At 41.8% G+C, this 18,562-nt stretch overlaps 1 protein-coding gene and 1 long non-coding RNA gene across 11 annotated transcripts in view; both read left to right on the top strand.

Moving 5' to 3' along the window:
• rasgrp3 (RAS guanyl releasing protein 3 (calcium and DAG-regulated)) overlaps positions 1 to 18,562 on the top strand; it is a 562,943-nt gene that overhangs the window by 277,104 nt on the left and 267,277 nt on the right. The window lies entirely within an intron of this gene.
• On the top strand, positions 4,125 to 4,985 carry LOC112841929 (uncharacterized). The gene is made up of 2 exons (XR_003213423.1): positions 4,125 to 4,291; positions 4,954 to 4,985. It is a non-coding gene; the product is annotated as an uncharacterized LOC112841929 (long non-coding RNA).

Below are 18,562 nucleotides of genomic sequence, written 5' to 3' on the forward strand. Positions count from 1 at the left end.
GTGATACTGCTCTCAGACACAATACAGCATACGTCAATCCAAAACCACAACTGTTCAGTTAACTTTTAACACAGTTTAAAGAACACCGTCTTCGGCTCGAACCCAGGTGCTTCCCCCAGCTTCGGTGTCGCTTATCTCTGGGACATCTGGTGTACTTCCTGGAACAGACTAACACGTACGCACCCCAACTTTGCAGTTATAGCAAAACACATCTTAACTTCTTACCTACTAAATGAGTCTACTTATATGTGTGTGTGTATGTGTGTCTCGTCCTTAAATGCTCTCTCATCTCACCCGTTGCACTTCTGACCTTTCACCAGAACAGAGGCTCATCCTTACATGTAACAACCTAACTGGAACTATATATGTAATATGTTGAGTAAATGTTTTAACCTCTACTAAAAGCTTAATCCAAAGATATAGATACATAAAAGATACTAAAGATTCATAACCTACTCAAAATACTTGCACTCAGACTCTGCTTTCGGTTTCACTTCCTGCAAAGCATGTAACTTCAAAAACATGTAACTTCCTGTCTTATTTTGGCACAGAGTTACTCTACGTGGGGCCTTTTCTTTCACCATGCCGTCTGCATACAAACATTTAAGATTATAAATTCAACTCAACAGTTTAAAGTGGTTATAACTGCACCTGTAATAAAGACTGATATGATACCAGTATATTTGAACATTTGAATGCAATATCACTATGAATAATTAATGGAATGGTAATACTGATTATAAAAATAGCAACAAATAATAGCAGTAAAATATCTTTCTACTCTTCACACTCTCCAAACAATATTGACCGAACCAGCAGCAAAAGAAGATCCAAACTACGCTTCACATAAACAACAACAACTCTGACTTTTACTGTTTTGCTTCCACCACGATGCACAGCTCTCGCTCTCTCTCTCTCTCTCTCTCTCTCTCTGTACTTCAAGAACAGTTTCCCGTCTAAAAATCTGTTTTCTGCATTATTCGCTTGCTTGTTACGCACAAATCTACCGTTGTTTACAGCGCTGTCGCCGCTGTTTTTTGTCCCTTTTACATTCTTCCGAAAAGAAAACCTAATTTCTGCTGTTCAATACTGAACCAATTTAAACTTTTTAAAATTATGCAAAATGCAAAACGCTTAACCATGTCTCTAATAAAACCGCTGTAATGTCAGAGGTAATGTTCATATGTTGATTAATTGTTTTCTTTCGTTTTTGATGTACTGCAGAATATTTTTATAAAATCCCAGGCCAGGAAAATCACCTTCATGTTTTTCTGTGTTTTATCTTCAGCTACTTTGACACAAAGGCCTCTGCTGTGATGCTCACACCTTTGATAAAGTCTTGCGTGTGTCAGCTTCCTTTTTATTGATACAAAAATATGTAAATGTACTGATCTGAATTATAATATTTCTGACTGTCAAAATTTCCCAGATTTAAATCGAATTGAATCGAATCGAATTAAATCGAATAGTGGATCGAATCGATTCGGGACCTTGTGAATCGGAATTGAATCGATTCTAGAAATCAGTGATGATACCCAGCCCTACCCCAGAGACAATCCAGCACATAACAGCAGGGTGCAAGATGCTAGCAGGCAAGGCATACATGGAACGCCATAACCAAGTGGCCAGCATAGTGTACAGGAACATCTGTGCCGAGTATAACCTGGAAGTCCCGAGGTCAAAATGGGAGATGCCCCCAAGGGTGATGGAGAATGACCGAGCTAAGATCCTGTGGGACTTCCAGATACAGACGGACAAAATGGTGGTGGCTAACCAACCGGACATAGTGGTGGTAGACAAACAGGAGAAGACGGCCGTAGTGATCGATGTAGCGGTTCCGAATGACAGCAACATCAGGAAGAAGGAACACGAGAAGCTGGAGAAATACCAAGGGCTCAGAGAAGAGCTCGAGAGGATGTGGAGGGTGAAGGTAACGGTGGTCCCCGTGGTAATCGGAGCACTAGGTGCGGTGACTCCCAAGCTAGGCGAGTGGCTCCAGCAGATCCCGGGAACAACATCGGCGATCTCTGTCGAGAAGAGCGCAGTCCTGGGAACAGCTAAGATACTGCGCAGGACCCTCAAGCTCCCAGGCCTCTGGTAGAGGACCCGAGCTTGAAGGATAAACCGCCCGCAGGGGCGTGCTGGGTGTTTGTTTTTTTTATATTTATATGTACATATATACACATACATACATATATATATATGGCAGCACTGAACACCTGTCCCACCTCCACACCTCCAACACTCCTCCCCCACCATCTATGTGGCTTCCACCACACTGGGAGCAGCACCCATAGCAGCAGGGATCTGAGGATTGATTGATTGATTGATTGATTGATTGATTGATTATACTTTATTCATCCCGAGGGAAATTGGGATGAATAAAGTATTCATCCCTGAGATGAAGCAGGGAGAAATGAGCTAGTGGGGTCTTCCTTGTAAATGCTCTGCAGCTGGTGGCTGCACTAGAGGGGAGCAGAGGAGGCTCCTTGTCAGGGACAGAACGGGCCACTCTGCCATTTGGTCCTCTGACAGTGCAACTGTCACCTCATTGCTCATCCATAATCATTTTGAGGATATCTCTGAAAGTGGAAGCAAAGGTTTTATGAATTGATGTATCCAAATTTGAAATTTTTGGTTATATATGTGTAGCGAACCCCCCCGAATGAAGGATGACACTTTACTGATTAAGTTTTGAAGGTTTAATGGCAGTAAACCATCAATCTCACCGTAAGAGCTGGGGATGTATACATAGAAACAACGTGTAAGCAAAAAAAATCCACACTCTTACAATCGTAAACATTATAACATAAAGTACGTTCAACGTAACATTTAACAAATGTAGCCTCTGTCACAAAAACACCTAAACATGTCCTTATTTATATCATAACCATACCTTGTGCCTCTATCAAGGGGGCTGCTAATAACAAAAGAAATCTCCATAGGCTCCGTTACACCATGACATTTCAAACTCCCGCGACTGCTGCTGAAAACTGCGCCAAAAACAGTCTTACAGGAAATCGTCCCATCAAAATAAAAGCTTCTACACCCAAACAGGAAGTTAGTAGTAGAAAACAACGATGAGTGTCAAAATAAGGTGCAAGGAACTAAATAAAGGCATTTAGGGTTATTTACACTCCCACCAAAATTATGAATAATTGGTTTACATAAGAGCCACTATGAATAGTTTTCCCCAAACAAAATAACCCATGTAGGAGTTACCTTAACAACTCTCTAACAACAACACAAGTTTTTGTACTGGACGCTCCACAACTGATAGTTTAGTAGAGCGTTGACCTTTGTTATTGAGTCTCTTTTCTCCAAGTGAGATCTTTACCCTTCGCACAAGTCCATCTTTCCCACTGACAGTCTCTACAACTCTTGCAAGTCTCCATTCCCCTCTGGGTGCCAGTTCATCCATTTCCAACACAACATCACCTACTTTTAGATTCCTCGTTGGTGAGTGCCACTTTTGCCTTGAAATGATGTTGTGAATGTATTCTCGGCTCCAGCGGCTCCAGAACTGCTCTGCAAGGAACTGCACGCGGCACCACCTCTTCCTGCTGTACAGGTCCTCATTTGAAAAGTACGGTGGCCCCTAGAGACAAAGCACGTACAAACTCCAAAGCACATGCAAACTCCAAAACACATGCAAACTCCAAAACACTTGCAAAATCCAAAACACTTGCAAACTCCAAAACACTTGCAAACTCCAAAACACATGCAAAATCTAAAACACTTGCAAACTTCAAAACACTTGCAAACTCCAAAACACTTGCAAACTCCAAAACACTTGCAAAATCTAAAACACTTGCAAACTTCAAAACACTTGCAAACTCCAAAACACTTGCAAAATCTAAAACACTTGCAAACTTCAAAACACTTGCAAACTCCAAAACACTTGCAAACTCCAAAACACTTGCAAACTCCAAAACACATGCAAACTCCAAAACACAACGGAAGTGCTCCAGGACGCTAGGGGCAGTGTTGAGCTTTTGTTACCTAGTAACTACACAAGCCAGGAAGTACCAATGACCGGATTTGGGCTCTATCCCAATTCAGGGTCTGCAGCCTTAAAGGCCGCATTTTAAGGCCAAAGGCTGTCCCAATTCAAAGGCTGCTCGAAATGCGGCCCTCAAATGCGTCCTTAATTTCCCTGAATTTTAAGGATGGGTCGGTGTTGCCTTCATGGCCCAACATATCCCAGATTTCATAGCGCGGCGGTGGTGTGGATAATTTTGCCGAAAAAAAAACGGAGGAAGCGGAGCCGCCAAAGAGTAAACTTTCAGAAGTAAGTACTGAATATTATGTCACTTATTTATGCGCAAATGTTTTTATAATGAAGAACATTAAAACATTACTGTTGGCCACATGTCAGCAAAGTTAAGTGACATTAGCGATGTTTGTACTAACTTGGGTTTAAAGCCTTTACTTTAAAATATACGCCGTTCAATAGTTGACTTTAATCTTACAGAGAATGTGATGATTTTATGGATAATTAAAGTCAGTCATATATCCACAAACACAACAAGCTGAAAGTTAGTGATGCTGCTCGGTTTGCAGTCCTGAATATGACGGCACAAGCAGGATTCACTGCACTGTTAATGTTAGCTATGTTATATTGCTGCCTCTGTTCGGTGGTGTCGAGCCAAACGGACTTTAACGTGTGTTTGAACGAGCTGACGGTTCACTCGTTAAGCTGAAAGAAAGATGCTTTAATCACAGGAGTCACACATGTGTCCACTGCACCATCTGGGAACTCTTCTTGTTTAGCACTCGTAATAACACAAACACTAAATCCTCCTTCTCTTGTGCTGTTTTGTAGCAGTGTGTACACCTGAGACTGTCACCTGTCTGTCTGTCCTGCACTCTCTCTCTGTTTCTTTCTCTCTGATTGTGGAATAAAAGTATGAACATGTGTTTATAAGTTACACTTGTGTTTGAATCCTGCAGCTTATCACACATTTGATTTCCATGTGTGACAACTGCAAGTGTCCAGAGTGAGGACAGACTGAGGGACCCACTGCTGCACATCATCTGTGAGGCTTTGCACCCCTGATGATCCACCAGGACAAACTCAGCAGTGTGTGAGGAAGAGGAGGAGGAAGAGCCAGCAGCAGCTGACAGATGGAGAGAATAGACAGACTGTTCCCTGTTTGTGAAGGACTGCTAGAAAAGTTTAACATCACTAATTGTCTGTCCTGAATCAGTCTTATTAGGTAATGTTCAAATAATGTGATCATCCCAGTGTTTTCAGTGTGGGAGAAAGTACTCAGGGCCTTCAAGTTACACACTATGAAAGGCAGCAACAAGTTTCATATTCAGAAACCTAAAGTATGTATCAGCAGCAGAATGGAGCTAAAAATAAATGTTTGTTTCAGTTCTATGAAGCTTTGAGTATTTTGGATTAGTAGCACTGCTGTGTTTGTTGCATCATATTGCTGTAACTGTTTATATGCTTTATATATTCTGAGGTAAGTTGATCTATAGTGTTACATCATATTCTATAAAGATGTTATGTGTTTGTATACTTTCTGCCCAGTTTGACCCATTTAGCAGAAGTCAGCCTGTTTAAGGCTCTGATATCTATTCTGTATGACTTAAAGCAGTTATGACATGGTCTGATTTTCTCACCCAATAAAGGAATATTTCATATATCAGTCTGATCTTCATTCTATCAGAAACAGTTATCACAGTTTGTACATTTTCTTTTTATAAATATATGTAAGCAATGAGCTAAATTTAGCAATGCCAACATACTGAAGGAACAACATTTGTCTCTTATATATGATACACCTATATATGCACTGTCAAAGATACTTCTCTTTGAGTGAAGATTTAAGGTGATAAGACATATAGATAACTGCAACTAGAATCTGTACTGAAGCTCAGTATTTGACACAGAGTTCATGTTCACTGCTGTAATAACTTATGATGATTAATATAATAACTATAATATTGGCCATATTATATTTACATTACCACAGTGAGATGACTTTAGTCTCATGAACAACATTAGCTAATTGTTATTTACTAACTAATCTTAAATGACTGTTCAGTACAGAAATGAAGCCCAAAAATCGTGTTTTACTGTCCTGTGGTCTCAGCCTCAGATACTTATCAAATCACACAAAGCTCTTGTAGAAACAAACAAACAAATGAACAAAATATGTTCTCCTTCATTTCTGTCAAACAAAGTTGTATGACACGTTTCCAGCGGTTAGTATCATGGTTGCTAGGCAACCTGGGAAGCGCGACGGAGACTAGACCGTCCCATACAGACAAACTTGCCGTTTATTTTGCAAATCGAGCTCAACACTGCCCCTAGCGTCCTGGAGCACTTCCGTTGTGATTTGGAGTTTGCATGTGTTTTGGAGTTTGCAAGTGTTTTGGATTTTGCAAGTGTTTTGGAGTTTGCATGTGTTTTGGAGTTTGCAAGTGTTTTGGATTTTGCAAGTGTTTTGGAGTTTGCAAGTGTTTTGGATTTTGCAAGTGTTTTGGAGTTTGCAAGTGTTTTGGATTTTGCAAGTGTTTTGGAGTTTGCATGTGTTTTGGAGTTTGTACGTGCTTTGTCTCTAGGGGCCACCGTAGAAAAGGCACCAGGTGGGGGCAACGGTGCATTGGATTTCATGTGCAGCAGATGATTGGGCGTGAGCGGTTCTAGGCTGTCAGGGCTGTTCAAGTTATCTATAGTCAGGGGTCTGCTATTGATTATAGCCATGGCTTCGTAGAATAAGGTCCATAATGAAGCATCATTGAGTCTGTCATGAGCCAGTGACAGAGTGGTATTCAGCACACTTCTGACAGTCTTTATCTGACGTTCCCACACTCCCCCCGCGTGACTAGCGTGGAGTGCGTTCATCACAAAGTCACATTGTTTTTCAAACAAGTATGTATTTAGTCTCTGAGTGTTTAGCTCATTTAAAGCTGCTTTAAACTCATTCTGAGCACCAACAAAGTTCGTTCCCTGGTCACACTGGATGTGTCGAACTGCACCTCTGATTGAAATGAAACATCTTAATGCGTTAATAAATGCATCAGTAGACAAGTCCTCTAAGAACTTGATGTGATTGGCACGAGAACAAAAGCAAGTAAATAGGAGTCCATACCGTTTGTGTTGTTTTCTTCCCTCTGTTGTCACAAATGGACCAAAACAGTCCATGCCGCAGTGTGAAGGGAGGAGAGGGCTCTAAGCATTGTGGAGGTAGGTCACTCATCCTTTGACCCTCTGGAGCTTTGCGGAGTCTGCGGCAGATCACACATTGTCGGATGAATGAGGCAACTGTTTTACTCATTCCAGGAATCCAGTAGCCACTGGATCTGATTTCATTTATGGTGAATCCCTTTCCTTGGTGTTTTACTTTGTCATGACAGTGAGATATTATGAGTTTGGCTGCATAATGTTCTTTTGGGATCACGATCGGGTGTTTGAAGGTGTCACTCGTTGCATGCTGGAGTCTCCCTCCCACCTTGAGAAGACCATCTGTATCTATGAAAATGTCCAGTTTAAACAGTTTGTTATGATGTGGGAGCTGTTCTCCTTTCTTCAGCAGTTTTATTTCCTGTTTATGCGTTTGACTTTGTACATGTCGAATGATCACAAGTTCAGCATTTTTCTGCTCACTCACTGTAGCTGATGCATTTGACTTGATGTGTCTAGTCCTTCTTATGAGATGTGCTACAGCCTTAATTGCTTTGGACCAGGAGGAGAACTTACTTAGACGTTCAGCAAGACTTACAGTGTCTGTGACTTTAGTTAACATTGTCTGTACCTTTCTGACTTCTGGATCTCCTATGGTCAGATCCAGTTCGACAGGTTGTGTTGTGGCCAGTTCATTTTTCCACAAAAAGGCGGGGCCAGTGAACCAGATAGACTTATCTAACTCATTGACAGTTACACCTCTCGAAGCACTGTCAGCTGGATTCAGTTCTGATGGCACGTAAAACCATTGCTGAGGGCTTGCACTTTCCCTGATCTTCTGGACCCTGTTAGCTACAAAGGTGTGGAAACGACGTGCATCATTGTTTATGTAGCCCAGCACCACCTTTGAATCAGTCCAGAAATACTCCTTTGCACCATAACACAGTTCTTCCCGTAACATGTTGCTGACTGAGACTGAAACTACAGCTGCTGTTAGTTCAAGTCTGGGGATTGTGGTCAGTTTAGTTGGAGAAACTCGAGCCTTTGCTATTACCAGAGAGCAGTGAATTTCACCTTTAGCGTTTTTTGCCCTCAGATAGCTACATTGTCCATAGCCACTTGAGCTCGCATCTGAAAAGTGGTGCAACTCTGTTTCTTTAGTTTCACCAAAGTTAGCAGGCAGGTAACAGCGAGGTATGTTTAGCTTGTCTAGATTTACAAAGTCACTTTGCCAACTCACCCACCTTGGCTTGAGTACATTAGGTATTGGGTCGTCCCACCCGACACCATGCTGACACATTTCTTGCAAGATTTTCTTTCCATTCAGCACATATGGCGCTAAAAATCCAAGTGGGTCGTAGATCGACGCGACGGTGGATAGAATGCCTCTGCGTGTGGCTGGCTGGACTTTCAGTGTGTTGTCAAATTTGAAACAGTCCTTTTCAATGTTCCACTGGATGCCTAGTGCTCTTTCTTGTGGCATGTCTTTGAATGTCAAGTCTCTTATGTTAATGTTTACAGCGCACTCTGATGCAGGTATACTTTGCAAAACAGTGTGATGGTTAGAAACAAACTTGTGGAGACGCAGGTTACCTTTGCTGCAGATTTCTCTGGGTTCTTGTGCCAACTGTATTGCTTCTTTCACTGTGTTTGTGCTCGTAACTCTATCATCGACGTAAAAGTCTTTCTCTATGAACTGTGAACCTGCTGGGTGCGAGTGGCAGTGCTCTTTGGCTAAGTACTTCAGTCCATAATTTGCACAGCCTGGAGATGATGCTGCACCAAAAAGGTGCACCTACATTCTGTATGTTTGAGGTTGTGTGCTTGTATCACCGTTTTTCCACCAGAGGAAACGTAGATAGTCCCGGTCCCTCTCACTGACGTGAAACTGGTGGAACATCTTTTCTATATCGCACATTAAGGCAATAGGATGTTGCCGGAATCTCAAGAGAATGCCAGTCAGATTGTTTATTAAGTCTGACCCTTGGAGGAGATGATCATTGAGACTAGTTCCATTGTGTTTGGCTGAACAGTCAAATACGACACGCAGTTTTGTGGGCTTTTTGGGGTGGTAAATCCCATGATGGGGGATGTACCATTGTTCACCTTGTATTCCTTCATTGTGTACTTCTTCCACGTCTCCTCTTTCAATTATGTCGTTCATGTATGCAACATAATCATTTTTGTAGTTCTCATCCTTGTTCAACCTTCTCCTTAAGTGTTCCAGTCTGATCTCTGCAAGTCTTTTGTTGTCTGGTAAGTTTGGCCTTTGCTTGAATGGAAGAGGCATCTCGCAGTGTCCTTGTTCGTTTTTCTTTATCCCTTCCTTAAGTTTTTCCAGAAAAACGAGATCCTCTTGTGAGACCGTTTTTTCACATGCCTTTGTGTCCTTGAAATCTGATTCAAGAACATTGATCACGTCCATTGGTGTTACAGCAGGCATTTCCTTTACCATGACTCTATGGCACAGACTTGCTTCAGTTTCATTTGGCTCTGATGTAGAGCCACCAACAATGCTCCACCCTAGATCTGTCTGTATTGCAAATGGCTCATTGTCCTTTCCGAGTAGAACCTGTTTTGGAGCTAGAGTTCTGGGACAGTTAAATCCAATGAGCAGTCCAACATCACAACTCAGGAGAGGAGGTATCTGATCAACGATCTCTGACAGATGGGGCCATTGTTTTGCAGTTTCATTTGTGGGTATGTTGTCATAGTTAAATGGAATGTAGTCCTTTGTGTAGGAGGGTGGAAGGTCAATGTGGACATCTGAATTATAACCTCTCACACGTAACCCTGCTACTCTCTGACTTTTGACTGTCATGTGAACTCCCAGCATCGTAGTTAGTTTTAGCTTAACTGGATGGGATACTGCTTGTAACTGGTTAGTTACCTCCTCACTGACAAATGTGTTGTCACTTTGTGTGTCTAATAACGCGTACACAAGCTGCTCTTTAGATGGACTCTGGGTAGAGGAAACCCACACAGGAACAATCATGGAGGTACTACCTGATTGACCCACCTTAGTAACATTCAGAGCTGTGGCTGCCATGGTGTCATTTTCCGTGGTTGAAGCGACGTTTATAGAGCTCTGAGGCCTTTCGTTTGCCATGTGACTCTCATTGTGCAAACAGGTGGGGTGTCGTCCTTTGCAAGTGTTACATTTGTGGCGATGACTACAGTCTCTGGCATTGTGGCCCACCTTTAAGCAGCCGTAGCACAGTTTATTGTCCTTCACAAATGTCCATTTGTGGTCTAGTGACTTTTCTGAGAAGCTTGGGCACTTTGACAACTGATGACTTTCATCTTTGCAGAACATGCAGGCCACCTTTATCCTTGTGTCACTTGACTTAGTTTTTTCTCCTTGTACTGTGGCTTGTGTTGTAAAGACTTGAGTCACAGATCTGTTTGGTTTGGTCTCTCTTGTGTATCTTTTCTCCAAGAATGAGCTGCATGAATGGAGTGCATATGAAGAAGTCACAGGATTACATGCAATTTCTGCCTCGAGTGCTACAAACTCTGCAAAATCCTTGAAAGAGGGAAAGTCTTTGCCTTTCATGAGAGCAACTGTGACTTGACGATTCCAACGTGTTGTGAGCCATTCTGGAACCTTTTGCAATAACTTTTGGTTTTCCTCACAGTCACTTAGTATCTCTAAGCCCTTTAAATGTGGTGTTGCTTGCAGACAGGTTGTGAGAAAATCAGAAAAGGCCCGTAGACCTTCTGCATCTTTTGAGTGGATTTTAGGCCACTTTGACAATTTGTCTCTGAATGCCTTTTGAACAACAAATGGCTGACCGTAGCGTTGGTCAAGTCTTTTCCATGCATCTTTGTATGCCTCTTCATCACTGCGGTAGAATGTGCCCTCAAGACACTTAAGAGCAGGACCAGTGATATACCTTTTTAACAAATGTAGTTTTTCAGCTGGAGATATACCTTTGTGGCCCACCAGTGAGATGAAGGAAGCCTTCCATTCAATGTAGGTGATGGGATCTGCGCTGAACACAACGGGCACTGGCACTGGAATTCTGTTTACTGCTATGCTGTCTTGAATAGCTTTAGCCAGCTGGAATACATCTGTGGGAGGCGATGGAGTGACAATTTGCGAGTGCAGTTGTTGTAGAGGATTATTGACAGGGATGGATGCATATTTTTCCACATGTGGGTGATATGAACCTGTAGAGAGCTCTAAGGCTGGTTGTGCAAAGCTTTGGTTGATAACAGACATCCCATTGCTCTGTAACATTAACTGACTGTCCATATCAACTTTAAATTCCTTGTCATAAATCTCTAATTTTGCACGTGCTGCTTGCCTTTCCTTTTCTGCTTGTAAACGCTCTAGTTCAGACTTTTGTGCATCCAATTCCCTCCTGTGTTTCTCTTCCATTTCTCTTATTTTTTGTTTTTGTTTTTTTTCCTCTTGTGTGATTTTATACTGAGCTTCTTTTGCAGCTAATTCTGCAACAGCATCGATTCTTTTGGCTGCAATGCTTGCTTCAGATTGGTAACTTGACTGTGATGCAGTACCAAATATGGACTTAGCATGTTCATAAGCTAAGAGCTGATGGAGGCGCTGCCTTTCTCTATCTGCATCATACTCATCTATAGCTGCTAAATGCTCAGATATGATTTTCATAATGTCCTTTGTCACTGATTCACAAGAGTCCATTTTGCGCCTTATGACATGGGATGGTTCATTACGCTCTCTGTATTCACTGTATGCTTTCATCATGTCATTTACTGTCCTTTCAATATCATCAGCCATTTCTGCTAACCGTGAATCTGATAGATCACTTTTCAGGTCTTCTCTGTATACTCTGACCTGGCCTTTCCAATGTTCATAAATGGTTAGCAGTTTCTTCTCTCTTTTATTCTGTTCATCCCTTTGATATAAGAGCATTTTCTCTGTGGGCACACTGGGCCGTTCTGATCGCCTTGGGAGCGTTTCATTAGCTGTTTCATCGGCTTCGCATGTCAATTCCTTTCGTTGTTCCTTTTGGTTTATCTGATCTCCTTCTATATTTTCCATTTTGAGAGCAATTGCTTGTTACCGGACCGTTGCTGTAGCTTGCTGCTCTGCACCGTTCCGTTACCATTCCGATTGCAGGAAGCTCTCTCTCTCGCTTCTCCCGGAGGTAAGCTCTTACTGCTCCCGGAGGAAAGCTCTTACTATAGCGAACCCCCCCGAATGAAGGATGACACTTTACTGATGAAGTTTTGAAGGTTTAATGGCAGTAAACCATCAATCTCACCGTAAGAGCTGGGGATGTATACATAGAAACAACGTGTAAGCAAAAAAAATCCACACTCTTACAATCGTAAACATTATAACATAAAGTACGTTCAACGTAACATTTAACAAATGTAGCCTCTGTCACAAAAACACCTAAACATGTCCTTATTCATATCATAACCATACCTTGTGCCTCTATCAAGGGGGCTGCTAATAACAAAAGAAATCTCCATAGACTCCGTTACACCATGACATTTCAAACTCCCGCGACTGCTGCTGAAAACTGCGCCAAAAACAGTCTTACAGGAAATCGTCCCATCAAAATAAAAGCTTCTACACCCAAACAGGAAGTTAGTAGTAGAAAACAACGATGAGTGTCAAAATAATGTGCAAGGAACTAAATAAAGGCATTTAGGGTTATTTACAATTTGTATGTATGTATGTATAGAGCACATCAGGACAGAGGTACAATCTGTCTATCTGTAAAACACACTGGAGGTTATGTTGTGGTGGGATCATCCTTATTTCCATCCCATTGAACATGATCACCGTAAAAATAAAAAAAATTCATCAACTGAAATGTAAAAAAAAAATCTGTGCAAACAACCACAGTAATGTGTAAGAATCTGACAGAGAGTGGGAGACAGATGTTCTGAACCTTTTAGTTCAGGTTTAATGTACAAGAAAAACAGTTATTTCCAATCATGCGAGGGAAGGAGAGAGTTGCAGGATGTACCACTAACACAGCGTTTAGCAGCAGAAAATGAAATCTACAGGGCACACTGCAAACTGCCTGAAGTCTTCATTACTGATTCCCCTACATTGTTTGCTGACAAGCGGAGAGAACACTACATCCTCTGTAAAAACCTGAGAGGGTCTCATTTATCTGGTAGGTGAGGTAACCACTGTTAGGTACATTTGTGTCATAGAAATACATAAATTAGCATAACTGCAATTTGCTTGCAGTCTTATGCAGCTTTGCAGGCATATCCAAGCTGGAAACCAAAGACTCAATGCCTCCATCTGTGCAATCATCAAGGGACCAAAACGCAGTTCTTCTGTCTCCTACTACCTGCACTGGGTCGAGGATTGGCTCATTGACCTCTGAAGAAGCAAGACATACTGGCAATTCCACACGATTTAATACTCAGGGCTGTCAGTAGCAAGCGGAAGAGCCATACACAGCCACAAACGCCTGGCACCTTGTACTCATGCTGGTCACTAGCTTGGTCACACACTGCAGTGTGATAGCATCCCATTCTTCAACTAGCATTTGGCCCAATTCACTTATTGTGTTTGTGTTAATCACTTTAGCACAAACAACACACCTAGACTAATCACAAAGGGTTCAGTGGGGTTGTGGTCTGGACTGCAGGCAGTCCTATCCACTCCCAAATTCTGGAGGTAGCCTCTGACAACCCCCACTCTGTGGACCGAGGGTTTGTCATCCTTTGGGACAGAGTTTGGGCCCAGGCTGTGGAGATATGGCACTGCCAGTGGGAGCAGAGTGTCATCTTGATATCTCCAATGATGTGTGAGTACAAGAAAATAATTATTATAATATGATGTGTTAAATTTGTTTAGATCAGAGGAATAAGGAAGGATTTGTCTGCGTTTCAGTTCGGCTTAGCTGTAGGCCTGAGTGTGTGTAATTGTTTAGAGGGAAAGGAATTTATGGACACTGGGGGTCTGCTGTCATAAAAGGAGACAGGAAGCTACAGTTGGGGGTTGCTGATGCTGATGCTTGTACCTTTAATAAAAACTCATAATTGTTATAACTTAGAAGTAGGTTTGCAGGAGACTCTCCACCTTAAATGTAAATGTAAGACAGCAAGAGGCCATTGGCCCAGTGGATGCAGAGTGGGAGTCTCAGTGTTTGTAATATGTTAACTCTGTTTTCAATGTTGTCTAAAGGAATTTGGTGTCGCTTGGGTGAGGAGATTACTTTTATGACCGGCAGGAAGTCACATACACAGAGACACACACAGTGCTTTGACTGTTACGATGCACCCACACCTACATGGACACTCACTCACGTGCACTTACATAGACATACGGGTACGCGCACACACAGGCACTCACGTGCTCATGCATACACACACAGACACAGAGTTTGCAGCACACCATGGGGGTTTTATGATGGGGTCGCTTCCATAAAGCTGACTGTAACAAACAAAGAGGTGGAGATTTTGCAGAGGGACACCGGCCTTGCACGTCTTCCCTTCTAGAAGGTGCATGCTTAAATGAAGATGAATAAAGATGAATAAAGGTTTTGTGAAATAACTACTGAGTCCGGTGCTGTTTCTGGATGCTCGAGGAATTAAAAAGAACCGGGGTGAAACTGATTTCGCAACAGATGGCAAGCAGTGATGTAGATGCTGCAACATACTAATACACACACACACATATGTTTGTGTGTGTGTGTGTTTAATGGACCACGATTCAATTCAATTCAATTCAATTTTATTTATATAGCACCAAATCACAACAAAAGTCGCCTCAAGGCGCTTTATATTGTACAGTAGATAGCACAATAATAAATACAGAGAAAAACCCAACAATCATATGACCCCCTATGAGCAAGCACTTTGGCGACAGTGGGAAGGAAAAACTCCCTTTTAACAGGAAGAAACCTCCGGCAGAACCAGGCTCAGGGAGGGGCGGCCATCTGCTGCGACCGGTTGGGGTGACCACGATAAAGTCATCACATAGATATTTGTGCATATATATAAATGTGGCTCACCTCACAATGTTAAGCACTGAGTGATCATCCATCCATCCACTCCAGCTCTCATATGACAAGAGGCAGGTACACAATGGACAGGTCGCCAGTCAGTTGCAGGGCACACACCTTCTTATCTTTCAGATCTGCTTTTACCACATGAACCCTCACGGACCCTGAGGTCCTCTGGTACTGGCCTTTTGATTGTCCCTAAAGTCAGGACACATACTCACGGAGAGGCAGCTTTTCAGTGTTATGGTCCTCGTCTGTGGAACAGCCTGCCGGAGGAGCTCAGGGCCGCAGAGAACGTACATGTTTTTAAGAACAGGCTCAAGACCCACCTTTTTAATTTAGCTTTTAACTAACGTTTATTTATTTTATGCTTATTTATTCTAACCTGTTATTCTATTTATATTATTAATTTAGTTTTTACCTAATATTTAGTGATTTTATTCTTATTCATTTTTTATTTTCTTACTCTGTTTATACTTATATTTATATTGTATCCCACTCTTATTTATTTTATCTCTTTATCCTGTTTATATTCTTATTAGGTTATATCTCCAGTGTTTCCTCGGAGGGGGCTCTCTGCACCGGGGCTGTGATCGACTGTGGCTGCTGGGGCTCTGTGGGTCTTCTCAGCCTGGCTGGGGGGCTTCTTTGCCTCCCTCCTGCTGCGTGCCCAGCCTGGAGGCTGCGGTCTGTGACTGGCTCCCGGTGCAGACGGCTCCCTGTGATAGTGTTTCCTCACTTGGCTAATGCGTACCCAGCTTAATATCATTCTTTAAGTGTGTGTGTGTGTGTGTGTGTGTGGGGGGGGGGGGGGAGAATGTGTGTATTCATGATCGTTTCTGTTAATGAGAGTGTGGGGAGTGAGTGGGAGGGTGGGGTGGGCTGCTTTTAACCATGTAAAGCACTTTGTGCTACAGTTTTTTTTTTGTATGAAAAGTGCTTTATAAATAAAGATTGATTGATTGATTGACACAGAGAGACAGACAAACATTCACACTCACAGTTACCAGCTAACCTAACCCCACTAACTGCATGTCTTTGGACTGTGGGAGGAAGCTGGAGTACCTGAAGAGAACCCACAGGGAGAACATGCAAACTCCACACAGAAAGGCCCACCAGATGGTGGAACCAAACTCAGGACCAGCTCGCTGAGTGGAAATTAACAGTTCGTCTTTCATGTCATTGAGCAGATCGTGATCTGTAGCTCAGCTTGTTTATTTAAAAACCTTTTTTAGTAAAGCTGCCATGCTGTGGTTGTTTATTACTTTCATTTGTGGTTATTACCACTAATTGTTTAATATTAATGTGTACTTCTGATTAGAGATGGCACGATACCACTTTTTTATGTCCGATACCGATGCCGATATCATAAATTTGGATATCTGCCGATACCGATATGAATCCGATATAGTGTGTTTTTTAATCAATAAAACTGTTTTTTTTAATATCTTGCTGCATTTTGTATAAGTTCATACTCCAGTCTAAATAAACAACAACACTAAAGCTATTCTGTTATAGCTGTATGTAAAAAATACACTGCACCCAAAATATTTCATAGTTCAGCAACACTGATCAATCTAATAAACTTAAACCTGCTCCATCCTCCCTATTCTGGTATTTTAAAGAGTACTTAGCAGAAATATTAAGCAACCTAACTAATAGGGTTGCAAACTCCCAGCAAAAAAAGAAATAGGGAACCACCCCCCACCCTCCACCTCATGATGCTTAATCGACATAATCAACTTTAATTTAATGCAGTGTGAAAAAAAAGCACAGAAATAAATTATTTTTCAAGAATAATTAAATAGATTCAACATCTTTCTTCAACAGAATTGCAGACTGCACAGATGGTACCTTCCCAAAGGAAAAAGTACTATAGCTTACTAGGGTATATTAGACTTAACAGTTACTATATACAGTAATGGACTTCTATACATTTTACATCAGATTACAACTTTGGGTGTAAGATTCAGATAATTATTTATTAAAAGCTAGACATTTTTAAATGAGAATAAGAAAGAAAAGTATGTCTTTGTGCCCCCCTTTTCCCTGTTAATGCCCTATCGGCCCCCCTGGCTAAACTTTGCTAGATCCGCCCCTGCACAGTTACCAGCCGTCAGCTACGTAGAAAAGGATCCTGGTGTAGAAAGTAATATTAAATAAATTCTAACAACAGCTTATCAAGCTTAAACGTGCTGCTGTTGTTCAGCCGCTGGTTTCCTCTTTCTGGTGCAAAGTGGGCCAAAAACAAAGAAGAGAGACGGACTCGCGACAGAAAAGCCGATCAGCTGATCATTGATCAGTTTCATGATTGAAGTAGCAGCAGGAGAGGGAGAGAGAGAGGCAGTCGCTCCATATATCGGTTGTTAAGCTTAACATGGGAACGCTTTACAAACATTCAGAGATGAACTTACACACTTGCTTTACTTCTCTCTGGGATAACTTCCTCGGAGATGAAATGCTGGTTTGGTAGCGAGGCTACAAATACACACAGCCGCTCTATCAGGTGAGCACACTGCTCCGACGTGCTACGGTTATGAGCCGAGTTACGCCGTGTCGCAAGTTTTGTGAGGTGTTTTTTTGATATTTAATGGATCGGATTACATTTTTTATTTCTCGCCGATATCCGATCCAGTAATTTAGGTCAGTATCGGACCAATACCGATACATAATATCGGATTGGTCCATCTCTACTTCTGATTAATCAAATATTATCTCTACTAGATTAAGTGCTTTATACTATAAACTATAACATTATCATACCATGTTTCTGATACTATGTTCCACAAACCTACACAAAAAAAAGAAGATAGAGTCCAACATTGTTCAGGCAGTTCTGTGACCTCCCACTGATGTAACAGTGTCATTACTGCTCATGTGAATTATTACATTTATCCTTAGCCAACAGTTTTAGGGTTCCTTTAGTGTCACCTGCTCTGGCCTGTAGAAGACAATTATTTGTGGTTGGTAGTGTCTCTCGAAGAGCCGCGTTTGTTAAAACAGAATAATCTTGTCCAACCAAACCAGGCGTTACCTCATGTCTCGCTGACAGAGCCTCAGCTTAGTCTGGAAAACATGCTGAGTCAGAGAGACATTAATATGAAAGATTTCTCAGCAGAGCATTGCATCGTAACTGTCTCCGGTTTGTTTGGCTGACTGGTGTATTCACTGCTGTTTGTACCTGTATAGCTGATTTCAATACAAACTGAAATTATCATCATTCAGCAGCACTGTAGCCTGAACTGCCCCGTCACAACAGAGAAGCTCACTCCATATAGATCTTATAAGATCTAATGTTGGTGAAATTAAACACTATGTAGTGATGTTAGGAAGAAACAAGGGCAAACACATTATAACAGATGCAGATCTTCAGTAGGTGGATGTGGCTGTGCCTGCGTCTGTTGGCTCTCGTCAATTAAAGATGGACTGAAATGATGGTAAATGGACTGATTCTTAT

This window comes from Oreochromis niloticus, linkage group LG13 (assembly GCF_001858045.2).
Source record: "Oreochromis niloticus isolate F11D_XX linkage group LG13, O_niloticus_UMD_NMBU, whole genome shotgun sequence".
Lineage (NCBI taxonomy): Eukaryota > Metazoa > Chordata > Actinopteri > Cichliformes > Cichlidae > Oreochromis > Oreochromis niloticus.